Source organism: Haemaphysalis longicornis, unplaced genomic scaffold (genome assembly GCF_048455015.1).
Source record: "Haemaphysalis longicornis isolate Haplotype H1 unplaced genomic scaffold, Haemaphysalis longicornis Haplotype H1 scaffold_9, whole genome shotgun sequence".
In the NCBI taxonomy this organism is placed as follows: domain Eukaryota; kingdom Metazoa; phylum Arthropoda; class Arachnida; order Ixodida; family Ixodidae; genus Haemaphysalis; species Haemaphysalis longicornis.
Genome location: NW_027526460.1, coordinates 56,129,643 through 56,143,573, shown reverse-complemented (window position 1 = coordinate 56,143,573; position 13,931 = coordinate 56,129,643). Strand labels below are relative to the sequence as shown.

Genomic DNA, 13,931 nt, shown 5'->3' with positions numbered 1-13,931 from the left:
GGTGGTCGCGGGTTCGATTCCCGGCCGCGGCGGCTGTGAATACCAACGAACACTTCAGCGTGGTACCTTACGAACACTCCAGCAGGTACCTAACGAACACTTCAGAGTGATTTCTTTCCTCCCTCGATTATGATTTGGCATTGTGCTTATATTTTTCCTAGCTGTGTCATACCGTGATACGATACAAAGCTTTTTAAAGATCAGAAATAAAAAAAATTATGTCAAATTCTAATCAAATACAGATATATCTACATGTGAACTTCTGAGCAACATAGCCCACACATTTTATTTCACGCACGTGTCAGGTGACAGTACGCAAAGTTATCGATACTTCAGGACGTTCTTGTCTTTGACTCTTGAGGACGAAGTTCGGGTAGTGAGAGAAGTGTAAAACTCCGCTACGTACTTCAAAAGGTACGTCTGTTGCAGAAAGAACTACGCCGGCTATTTACCATATGAGATAACGAGAAGATAATGAGGTATATAACGAGAAGAGATCAACTTATTGACTCCATTGCTTCACGTCTTCTGCCTTCATTGGATGTCAATGCGGATGGCAATCATATCTCATCCCACACAAAAAGTGGCTCATGACGGGAATTTATAAGCGGTTTATAGCCCAAATATTAGTGTCAGTGCGACATGAGTGCGCCGCGTTGAGCACAGGTTTCAAGGGACACTGAAGTGAATTTGTCAAGCTCCCGTTTTTGCTTGCACTGCGTAGACTGGCTCAAATTAGCACACTTTTCATCGATTATCCGGTTGACAAATCGGTAATTATTTTACAAAGCACGAAAGAAGAAAAACCACCATGCGCGGTTTGCGGCGGCCGCACCAACTAAGCTGTGACGTTGGGAGGAGGGGGCACCGTTATTGGACGATGCCCAAGGTTAGCAATCAAACAAGTTTCGGTTTCGGTTCTGTAAAACAACATGTTTGACATCCGATGGCGTCGTTGGATGGACATTCTCAATATCCCAGTAATCGTAGTACCGCGCTTCTGCCATGTTGTCGGCTGTAAAATGCATAAGATAAGCCTCCCAGGACGGCTTGGAATCGTAGCATTCACTAGCCGAGGCCTACGCGTGCATGAACGCCCTCCGCGTCCCCGCAGACGCACAAATGCATGCAATTTTCCCCCATATTTGGAGCTTGCCTCACTCATGCCTGTATCGTAAAAAGCATGTTCGCACCAGGCCAAGGGTCTGTTGATTCTGGCCTGTGCCCACTGCCCGCAAGCAGTGGGTGCTTATGGCAACAGCACGCCAACGAGAACTCGCTAGCGCGCCAGTGCCAGGCAGCGCGAGTTCTGCGGACTAGTTCGTGGAGCAGTGAACGTTGCGGCCCCCCCCCCCCCCCAAAAAGGTGAACTCAGTATAGAAAACATTGGCGAAAAACGAAAAAGTTACCTTATAAAAAAAAAAAAGCTTGTCCCACCAATTCATCTGACGATCGAAAAAGAAATCGAAACATCTAACATACTTTTCGCCGGAAAAATGTTCATCTGGAAAAACCGTGCTTTTACGGGAGACCAAATAAGTAACAAAGTAGATACATGGCAGCTGCATCCAGCAGATAAGATATCTTTTACCTATCTTACTCAACCAATTTCGCAAACAGATTTTGTAGTATTTACAGACGGCTCGCAAGATAAAACCGACATAGGAGCAGCTTTTATAATTCTAGACAAATCCGGCAAAATAGTAGAAACCAAACAATAAAAACTTCCGGAGTACAGCAATAACTTTGAGGCAGAAGGAATCGCGATTTTAAAGGCACTTGAATACCTCCAAACTAGCTTCAAAGGTAACGTACAGTTGTGTACTGATAGCCTATCAACCCTAAAAGCAATTAGAAATCCAAATAATCGGAACCTAAATATGTTTAGAATTAAAGAAATGCTAAGCAAAATAGCAAAACAGGTGAAAATAACGTTAACTTACATTAAAAGTCACAGTGGCAATGTCGGTAACGAAATAGATGACGAAATGGCTAAAAAAGCCGCAAAATATGGCGAAAAAATTGACTGGCCTATTTCACTACAATTTATCAAAAAACAGCTCAATATTAACCTAAGAAAACATTGGAATGTTGAGTGGCAACAAGAAGGAAATGAAAGCTACACATTCCAATGGATAAAGAATATTTACAAAATTCCGGACCACTTTCCCACCAATTATTACACGTCACAGTTTGTCACTGGACACGGTAGATTTCCGTTTTATTTTCATAGGTTCGCCATTGCAAATAATAACATATGAAAATGTAACCTACCAGCAGACAGTTTTGATCACTATTTACAGGACTGCCCAATAACAAACAAACACAGAGAACAACTTCTTGATATTCATAGAAATTATCTCGTAAGAAGGAAACCGGAGCTAATAAAACATACAAAAACATTAAAAATTTTAGAATAAATGACAATACTAGTTAACTCTAATATTCAACAATACTAACCCCTCAAATATTTTTTCACAATTTCACTCACACGCAGAAACAAAGTCAGCGGCAAATAACGCGATAATAGCCTTTAGATCGTTTGTATTTACCATTGTTCTTCAGTAAGTCATTTTCTGTGTAATTATCTTGTTTAATTATCTTTTTACGTTTTTTAAATTTTAAATCCATACATCCATTATCAATTTTTTAATTTACCCGTTATACCTCGGTGGAACGGGAAGGGTTTCAGTTTTTGAGCCCGTTTTAATAAAGTTCCTCAATTGATGAGCGTGTATTTATTAGATAGATACGGCTTGAATGTGATGTGGGTGCACGAACACGAAGAGGATTCGTCGGCACTCTGAAAAACGTAGCTGTCAAGGACGCAGTGGCTGATGTCATTCACGCAAAGAGTTAACAAATCCGGAGCTAAAAGCAATCATTCACGGACTCCATGCCGCTATGCTAATGTTGATTTCCAAGATTTTCGAACGGTGCGAACTGAGTATGGTTACGAACATGATAATTCGACACCTCTAAAAAGGGTGCCCCTTACACCATGGTTATGCAGTTTTTTACACAGCACAAGACCCAGTAAACCAATTCGGACGCTTTTCACATATCGATAAATAACGCGATAACTTCTTCAAATTGGCATAAGTAAATTAATTACTTTACGAAATACGACCATTCCTCTGCAGCGCCCTGCATGCGATGCCCACAGGTTACACCAAACTGCCTTTCACAAATCACTTCATGTAGTTGGATGAAGCCTGTTGCGGTGAGATTACCACAGATACACCCCCCTGCAGGCTATAAAGTGGATTCCGACCTTGGCTCTGCTTACTTTCTTCAAAGGAAGCCCCACTTTCTGAATCCTGTGAACGCCGACGCACACATGTTTAATGCCGATGCAGTTGAAAAGCCCGGTGGCGCTCTGTGTATGACGCTGTTGGATTGCCCAATGCACGACCTACTGTCGCAGCATTAAAAACAGCAAACTGAAAAAACTCCGCTCACACTCGCGGGCTTAATTAATATGCGCGCGTGTCCAATTATTTTAGAGACCATGGAAGCATCAGAAATACCAAAGGAAGAGAAAAGTGCATAAGTGCGCCTTTCATTGTATTGTCACGAAAAGAGGCAAGTAATTTAGGGTCTTCCATAATTCGATTTCAGGAAAAGGCTACTTGTCCCTAGTAGTTCTGTCACTAAACTTTCTTGTTTTGCTCAAAAATGTTTCGCCCCTTGGTTGTCATATGGCGTTATATCCCCTGATGTGGCGTGTGGTTTCATATTAACGTACATTTGAGTACGCGTCGTTTCCATTTAAACTTGTTTTTCAGTCAGCGCTTGCTTGTGGTTCTTTACTCTGTTTGTTTTCTGTATGTTTTTTTTTTGCGCTGTTAGAATTATTGATACCAACTAGCCGGAATCCTCACCATCAAATTATATTTCGCGTGTGGGCTCTTTATATTGCGCACGTTCTATTTACATTGCGATAAAACAAACCTGGTTAAAATGTACGAGACTTTAAAAATCGCGCTTTAACAGTGCACAATTTCACTTTACTATATGAATTAAAAACTGAGTTTACATGTTTTTTCCCACGCTAGATTTGTAATTCCTTGGGCTTGAATTATCTTCAGTGGTGCTCTTTTTTTTTTGTTCCCATTCAGTCACTTCTGTCTAACATAAAAGCTTTTTTTTTCATTTAGTAATTTCCTCGTGGAATTCACACACTTGGCAGCGTTGTTTTATTGCAGTGCTACTTTTTACAAAACGTTATTGCCAGTACAAGCGATAGCTGAACCCCCTCAGTTTTTTGCGTGAGTGAGGCAATGTAGGTTTTTCCCAACGTTTTCTCGTTAATTCTGAAGAGAAGAGGAGACAAACTTTGTTCCCTTCATCTAGGGTTCTTGTTGGGAAGAGTAATTACATTTTAAATGCGCTTGCAATTGGCAACTAAAGTTGGACAAAGGGGCGAGCACAACACAATGTTGCTGTTTCTATGGCATTCAACACCGGCAGTAGCCATTAATTGCGCGTGTAATGCGTTTGAATGGGCAGTGCTTGGAAAGCAACACCCAATTTTTGGCCCAACAACATTATCTTTGCGCTTGCAGCAAAAAAGGCACTTCGGTCAAATAATCAATCATTCAAAAAGCATTCGTACTGCGAATAATGACTGCCGTCATAAGTATCAGTCATGCCTCTGCATCAGCTTCACAACTAGAAACGGAAAGATTTCGCAAATGTGGCATGTTGCAAATCAGAGCTTGGGACGCCAAAGATGTCAATTTTCAACTATTGAACTTGTTTGTTTTTTTATCGAGCGTTTTACCGAGCACTGTACACTATGAAAATCTTATACAGCCAACCTTGAAATGCTGAACTTGCAGGAAACAACAGTGCAGTGGCTGGCGCAAACCCCCGGTTTACACGTATTATCATTTCTCCTCACCAATCTTCGGGCAGCCATAAAACACAATGCACGTAAACCACTTCCTTGGCTTTTCTGAGTCAAAGGCAATGGCAAGAAAGAGCCAGCATTTGGTTGCGAGGCACGTTAACAGTCTTAAAATAACGAAAAACTGAACATAAACTAGAGAATTATAAGAACTAAACCGTAGAAGTAATGTGTTATATCCTACTAAGATACCGCACAAGTAATGTGTTATCACCTATTAAGATACTTATAAAATGAACACTAAAGCATCAGAAAAGTTCAGCGTATTACCGCGCGTACTGTGTTATAGTTACCAAAAATAGTTATACCAGTGCCCACGTGTGCTGACCCTGCTAAACTACTGGTTCAGATCAGACAATATGCATTGTGCAAATGATTGCAATGCGCGGGCAAAGCACAAAAAACCAACGAACAAGAAGTGCGAACAATAAGACGATTGCTGTCGAGACATGTTGCTCTCAACAAATATCTTTATCCTCTTGAGAGAAAAACCTTGTGCGTGATTTTGCTCTGAGAACCGCAACGTTGCGATTTCTAAAAAGACAAGCTGCACAATAAGTTTAGCCGAACCCGCTATTGTGTTCTATAAGCAAGCTACAATTCTAAGGCTAGCTGCGCAGGCGACAATTGAACTCCGTTCCGACACCACCTGAAGCGTTAATTCCTCCCTCTCTGTGTGTTCACGGTCAAACCACGGTCTGCATAATGTTCGAACCGCTCAGTCTTGTTTTTACTTTGTTACCTCAAAGATAAAAAAAAAAACATCAGCAACCCCCCCCCCCTCCCTTCCTTGCTGACGGTCCAGTTCCGGAACTGCGTCACATTGGTGATGACGTCGTCGCTTTATGGCCATTTCTCCCTCCCATAAGAAAAAAGGTGGTGTAAACAAGAATTGTTCCTTTTCGAGCCATTCCTGTCTTTGTACCTTTCTTTTATATTTATATCTCTAGGGTCAGAAGAAGTATATATACCCTCAAGTGTAGCGCTACCATCACACTGTCACAGGGTGTCGAAGAGAAGGCAGCCACACGAGCACAGCCATGAAGCCTTTCGTTGCCGTCACTGTCCTTGTCGCTGGTAAGGATTCACAACCCTCGTCGTATGAATATCCGCTATGGAAATATACTCTCGTGGAATTACATTTGCTTCAGGTGTTTTGTTCAGGTGTTTTGGGCGTAATCTTAATTTGTTCTGACTCCACCAGGCAGATAAACGGGGGGAGTTCGGTCTGCAGCCCCACCCTGTAAGGCACATTTCCCCAGCTTTCGAATACACTGCAAGAAATTATCTCTTAGTGTCGGGAAAATTAGGAAGCACAGCCAGAAAAATAAGAAAGCGGTTGTATTGTCTGTGAATGCTGACGAATCTCTAGCAGGGAAGGGACAGAGGCCAGAGGTTTCGTAGATGTTGAGCAGCTCCAACTGGCTTGACGAGCCACGTGCACGAACTTTCAGGCATTCTTTGGCACATGCTCGCTGCATTCTAACACATACGCCGACAATTCTTTTTGACTCAGGCAAATGGGGCCATCATATAACCTTTGTTTGGCGGAAAAGGTGACCGAAGAGGTTTTTATGAGTGCATGTCCTGCAGAAAATCACGCCACGTCCACTCTAAGAAATCAGTAATGCAAAGGTTTCATTATTTGAAATTCAGCATTCCGTCTTTCTTTATAAATTAGGAGTGTCAGAGAAAGAAAAACTCCCGGCATTTTTAAATGCTTTTGCTTCATGGCGACATTTGTGCCCCAGTCAAGTCAGCTTTGGTTATCATGAGCCGCGTATTTTTTCTCCGAGGTTTCTCTACCACAAAACCACAAGTAATGTTTGCCTGCAAACATGAACCTATAAAACATAATGCCAAAAGGGTGAACGAGATTTGGTGCGAACTGCTGACCCGGCACAGCTTAACTTAATATTTGCATTAAAATGAATCGCTTAGACAAATGCTCCACCCCTGAGACAACCTGGTCTGAAAGCAAATAATTTAAGCAGCTTTTCTCTGCTTCCGTTAAACTTTCGTATGATGTATATCGCAGTCAAAATCCAAGTGAAGTTATTGTGAAGTGAAATTATTCTCAACTTATTTTCAAGTCAAATGTCAAGTTATTCTCGCTAACCTAATTGCCAGCCCTTGTAGACCGCAAGCATTGATTTATTGATTGATTGATTGATTGATTGATTGATTGATTGATTGAATGATTGATTGATTGATTGATTGATTGATTGATTGATTGATTGATTGATTGATTGATTGATTGATTGATTGGTTGATTGATTGATTGTAGTGTTTAGCGCGGACGCAACGCAGGTGATGAGGCGCGCCGTAGTGGAGGGCTTGGGATTAATTTTGACCACCTGGGTTCCTTTAACGTGCCCTGAAATCTCATACACACGGATGTTTTTGTTTTTCGCCTCCATCAGAAAAGCTGCCGCCGCGGCCGGGAATTGTACCCGCGACCTCGGGCTCAGACAACAAGCATTTGACACTGAGCAGCCAGTGGGAAGAGACAAATGGCCATGAGAGATACGTTGCAATGGCTTCAATCGCAAGACGGTAACATACACAGCTGGGGTGTCTACATTGGGGAAGTAAGGGTGGGCGCTTATTGAAGGCTTCAGCCTTTTTATGAGTACTCAATGAATAAACTCGTCAATCCGTCTGTAACGCCCACTATAGCGCGGACATGAAGACAGGATAATTTTTTTCTCAAGTAAAGGGGAATAGCTGAGTCGATATTGACAGTGAGACGTATTTTCCCCGGATAAACAAACCAGACGAAAGAGGTAGAACGATGAGAACGTGAGTGTGTAATAGAAATTCGTTTCCCGGCATGATAATTTTTGTTTTTGGCACTGTAAACACTTGTGTGATATACACGACAACAGGTAACAGGAAGAGCATGTGGACAGATAAATAAATACACTCCTTATTCACACGGCCGGGCAGCAGAGTACGAACTATCTTTCAGTAATTCTGCGAGTAACAGAAAGAGTGGGTGCTCGCCCCGGTGGTTATACAAGTGTTCTTGCGTAGCTCCCGATTGTTTATTTATCGGGATCACGCAGTATATAAATATAAATAAATATATATATATATATATATATATATATATATATATATATATATATATATATATATATATATATATATATATATATATATATATTTAAATATATGGGTTCGGTCCCCACTCTGGGCGCGTGTTTTTCTTTCTTTCTTTCTCACGTAATTAATAATAAAAATAAAAATAATGTAACGTCACTAACGGTAAAAAAAAATGTCTAACCATTCCCCTATGCCTTCTTTGGTGTTGTAGACTGCCGGCATTTCTTTCTGTATATATATATATATATATATATATATATATATATATATATATATATATATTTATATATATATATATATATATATATATATATATATATATATATATTTATTTATATATATATATATATATATATATTGTTATGTAAATATATTGCCGCGACTTTATTATTGTGGGAGCAATCCCCGACCGGCTAACGGGGCTGTTTCTAGTAATGGGTATTTGCTGAGTGGTGGACGGAGGAGAAACAAGTCCAAGCTTGCTTGCGGATCGCCAGTGTTTGCCGGCACAAGTTCGCCCTGTTAATAAACGTTTTTACTCTCCTTAGTGGAGCTCATCGCTACAATATATATATATTAAGGCGGGGCGCGTTGAGGAAATACAGAAAGATAGGTCGGCAGTCTACAACGCCAAAGGAGGCATAGGGATGTGGTTAGGGTCTTTTTTTACTACGGTAAATGAAGTTAACATTTTTTAAAATAATATATATATATATATATATATATATATATATATATATTTATATACACAGAAGGATACGTCGGCAGCCTACAACGCCAAAGTAGGCATAAAGGGGTTGTTAGGCTCTTTTTTATTACGGTTCGTGCAATTGACATTTTTTTTAAATATACGTAAGAAAGAAAGAAAGAAAGAAAGAAAGAACAACACGGGCCCACAGCGGGGACCGAAACGACGCCTTTCGATTTGACCTCGAATGCCTCACCAATTCGGCGATCTGGGCGACTGTGTTCTCCTTCACTTTCTGGGGATTGGCGCCGCCTACCACGCTCAAGCGTCAGATACAGTTTTAGTAAATATAAATACCCGAGAAAGTGAAGGAGAACATAGTGGCCCAGATACCCGAATTGGTAAGGCATTCGAGATCAAATCGAAATTCCTGCTCCGAACAAAATTTTAATGAAAGTCTGCACTTTTTTTTTCCAGCTTCACTGACAGCGGCTTCGGCAGCTCCTTCTCAGCAGCAGTTAGCTGTTGGTTCAGGAGTTAGGGGATCCAGACAGCGTGTCTCAGCCGGTGGCAGCTTGCAACAACAGCACGGCGGTTCACCTGGTTTTGGTGGCTTTTGGTCGGCTAGCCCATCCGTTGGCGGCGCATACTTGGGTCTCTCTCCATTCTGGTTTGGCCATGTTAATGGCGCCGCAGGAAACGGATTGGGTGGAGCTCCCAGCAGTTCTCCAAGCTTGTCGTCGCAGGGCGTAGCTGGAAGTCACTTTGGCAGCTCCCAAGGGCAACTACCCTCAACTGGAAACTATGCTCCTGGATCATACCCTGGAGCTTGGAACCAAAACTACTACGTGCCAGGTCAATATTATTATGGGCAAGGCCCAGTCAATGGTAATGGTGCCAGCTGGGGAGTCTTCCCCGGTCAGTGGGGCTTTGCTAACAACGGCTACGGAAATGCTTACGGCTACGGCGGCAGCTACGGACCTGCTTACCAAGTTGGTTTGGGCTACGGCGGCCCAAGCTTTGGAAGCCTTCAAGGATCATCGGGATTCGGCCAAGTGCCGAATGCTGTAGGAGGGGCCCGTCGTTCTGCCTCTAGTAGTTCAAGGTAAACCTCTGTTCAAACTAATTTAACTTTGTCCATATAGACAAATCTTATAACTACAACGAGATTAAGTTCCTACACAATGCTGTTTTTTTTTCTCTTTTCATCTGTGACAGCAATAGGCATGTGCAGCCCAGAATGCACTGAATATGTGCTAAATCGTTCGCGACTAGTCCAAAGCACTCTGGAAACATTTCTTAATGTACTCACCAAATTTTGAATGGAAAGCTGTGGCTTAGCCAGAAAATGCCTTACATCAGGCCGCTCGCACTTTTTCCATTAAATGGTTTAGAGCTGCGGTGAACTTGCTCGATACCGAGTTTAACCGCTACGTAACGAGAACGTGTTACCTGAACTAAACCATGATAGACGTCAGATTCTTATAAAATACCAGAGTCGAGGCTATAAAACCTGCACCAAATATGCTGTAGTTCACGCCCTTGGTAACACAAAATGTTTTCATTAACACTACAAAGATAATGTAAAAGATGTGTAACGACCGGAAGGTTGTACAGGTTACTGCCACATCATCCCTCGTTAAACTGTCAGATACAATTTCCGCTGTCAGTAATTTCTGTGAAATAGACTTGGGACAGAAGCAGTAAGATGACAGAATTAAGGCTTAATAGAGCTCTGGTTCCACGTACTCTTTAAAGGGACGCTGAAGGCAACAAAGAAGGTGGTTTCAAATGAAAGTATGACCTTCCCGTATCCATTTTAGCGTTGATTCGGTGCCGAACCTTAATTTCGGTGGAATCGCTAATCAAACGGTGATCAAACGTGAAGCAAACAGCGACTGCGGCGGCTGGTTGCGTCACGATAAAGCCGGAAGCGAGCGAAGCATCGGCAATGTATAGCGGTATAGAAGCAACCGAGTACAACACTACCGCATACCGAACGGTTTGGTGAGTTTCGGTCAAATCAGTCGTGCTTTCCCCAGCTACAACATCCTTTGAAGCTGCGGACCACTGAGCAAAATGTTCCTTCATGGAACCCATTATCATTATTGATGCTTTGTTAAATAAAAAACATACTAAATTTCGAAGCCACGCGAATGTTGGCGGCGAACCAACCGCTCGTGCGTAGCTCCATTCATGCTTCCTCCAAAAGCGGTACAGCCGCCCCAACTATGAACGAATAGAGCCATCCATCGGCAGCCAGGAAAGACGTTTCACACGCCAGACGTTTTAACACGTTCCGCTGCAAATTGCACGGAATAGCCAGTGGCGGCGGCACCTGTCTTTACGTTTTCGCTATTTTACACCCTGTTTTTTTTAAATAAGGTGCCCGTAAGAGTGGCATAATCGTGGTTTCGGTGCGCTAATCTATTGATCTAGAGCAATTTGTATTTTGACTTCAGTGTCCCTTTAAGCCATGAAGACAAAACACAAGTTTGGTTCATTCAAAAGATTGCCTTGTTAGAATCATGCTGACACCACTTTTAACGTAAACTTCGCTCCAAAAAGCTGTATAATTAGGAAAAAAGGGAAAGGCAATGCGACCCACTCGCTCATTTCCCGCATTAGAACCTATGATGTCATACAAGCCATCTGTGCGATTGGCGGAGGCCGAAAAAAGCCAACGCAAATTAGGCAGAGCTTATAAGCTTGTCCAAAGGGCTATTTGCGCTTAAATTTAGGCCACATTATTTTTAAAGCAGTAAGATTGGTCGTATTGACGTGTAGTGGAAGTTACGAAAGCACATGTAAACATAGAAGTACCGATGCCTACTGCTGTTGGTACTGCGCGAACGATGCTTAGTTTAGCTGCACAGCACTGCGGGGCTTTGGAGTAGTTTTAAACGACACTTGCCCATTGACGCAAGCAACGGTGTCTTACGTGACCATATTTGTCGAGCGAGCACTCTGTTTCACGACACGGTTATTTTCTCCCTGAGCAAAAACAAGCCAGGTTCAAATACGGTCAGAAACAAACCAGAGGCAGCCCTCTACGGTATGGTGGTGCCATCTAGGTTTACTAACTTTAAAGTGAATAAAACATCGTTTCCATCCTCACAAGCGCAGGGGACACTATAAAACACGACGTCTTTGGAATAAAACAAACTTGTATTTTGTCTTCATGGTTCCTTTAAGACACACAGTGGGTCTAGGCCTAGATTTGCTGTATTTTTAAGCTTCGTGCATACTCTGGGTGCAAAGCGAGATGATTTTTTGTGTCCAGCAAATCTGCTTTATGTCCAAGACGTTAAGCAGATGCTGGCGTGTTTGCCAATAAGATTGATTGATTGATTGATTCGGGGGGTTTAACGCGCCGACGCAACGCAGGCGATGAGGCGCGCCGTAGTGGAGGGCTCCGGATTAATTTTAACCACCTGGGGATCTTTAACGTGCGCCGAAATCTCGTACACACGGGCGTTTTTGCTTTTCGCCTCCATCAGAAAAGCGGCCGCCGCGGCCGGGAATCGAACCCGCCACCTCGTGCTCAGCAGCGCTTGCCAATAAGATGGAATATTATTCAATGCATGCTACTTTTCACTGGGTATGTAGCAATACATACCATCTTCATGGTGATGCTGTGGTATATTTACTTTTCTATTGCGTCTTAGAAGTTTCCTCCGGGACTTTTCTCGTTTAGCAAAAAGAATTCACCATTATTTTAACGGGCGCAAGGTTTCACTCGTTGCGTACCCTTGGCCACAATTTATCTTTTCTCTGTAGCTTTCCAAGTGTCTTTTACTGAACTATTTACTCTCGCTTACATCAAGCCTGTTGCCGTTTTGCTTTCCCGTTCCAGCTCGCGGTCACAAAGCCCAGTCCGACGCCAGTGATGTGCTTATGGCACCCGTGCAGAGGCAGAGTCGATTAATGTAAGGGGCACCATGGCAGAGCCATGCCGATCATTTATTTCTCTGGTTTTCAACTGACAGCATCATCCTGTTAAAAATATGCATCAAGAGGCGTGCACTTACATAATAAACACCTTAAGCACCTTCCGATATAATCTGACGTATTCTGTTTCCGCTGTTGTTTAGATTGAAATATTCATAAAACAACACCATACATTTTCATCAGGCGATTTAAACTGATAGCGGACAGTGCTACGCGTGTCTTCTCTCCCTGTTTCGGTTTCTCCGTGTGTGTGTTTTTTTTTGTTGTTGTTCTTTCATTACCTGTCAATCGTAGTATTCCAATAGCGCTCATCATATAGCAGCAAAGTTTTCCTTTTGCTCTCCTGCACAAAAACTAGTTTGTTTTCTGCCATAGTTGCCTCCATGGCTAGTAGTAAGGGCTCTGTAGATATATTACCATATACAAAAAACTAAAAACTTTGTAGAGCTAGCGAACAGGGGTACAAAACAGAATAGGTTTGCAGTTGTGCTAACGGAGTAACCACTCGCCCAGGTTAATAATTGTTTGCCTCAAGGACAAGGTGTGGGTGGGGTTCTAGATTTATTTCATTTTTTTAATTTTCTTCTACCTGTCTTCAAACTTATTGTACCCAGTGTACTCATCCCATCGTACTTCGCCTTCGCGAAATGTTCAGTTAGTAAACTTGCAGTTCTAATATTTATATAACTAAATGTACTCTTTTCTTTACCCTCTCCAGGCTTTAATGTGAAGGTTGACCTCTTCTTTCAAGACAGCACCTGAGACTTCTTGCGATGACCCTGCGAAGTGTTTGATTTGGAGTAGAATTTGTCCAATATTTTTTTCTCCTGTCTAGCTTTTGTGGAAGCACGCTCCTACGCTGCGGCGCTTGTTCTCTTCTGTGAAGGGTTCGGCCCTTTTTTCGCCCTTCTAGACGTAATACACTGAACTCACTTCTTGGATCAGTCAAAACAACCCCTTCAAGCGGTAGAATTATCGATTTGGTGATTAAGGGCTCATTGATTGATTGAATAAACGTTTGTTAAACGAGCGTTTGGTGTTGACCTCCACCAATCTACATAAAGCTACTGCGGGATTACCTGGGTTCACCTGGTTGACTGGGCCCTCTTCACGAAGCCTTGCTGGGTCAGAGGGCCTTATCTACTACTCGTCGGATGAGATGCGGTTCGGATAAAGATCTGTTGTTAGTTGGAATTCCCCCTGCAGGCGGTACAGGGTGCCGGCAGAACGGCACAAATGAAATGTTTTCAAGTGGATAGTGGGTAAATTTCA

The 13,931-nt window shown here is 42.4% G+C and overlaps 1 long non-coding RNA gene across 1 annotated transcript; it reads left to right on the top strand.

Moving 5' to 3' along the window:
- Positions 1-5,737: 5,737 nt before the first annotated feature.
- On the top strand, positions 5,738-13,689 carry LOC144152123 (uncharacterized). Its single transcript, XR_013319067.1, has 5 exons — positions 5,738-5,788; positions 5,918-5,989; positions 9,186-9,813; positions 12,565-12,637; positions 13,378-13,689. It is a non-coding gene; the product is annotated as an uncharacterized LOC144152123 (long non-coding RNA).
- Positions 13,690-13,931: the final 242 nt, after the last annotated feature.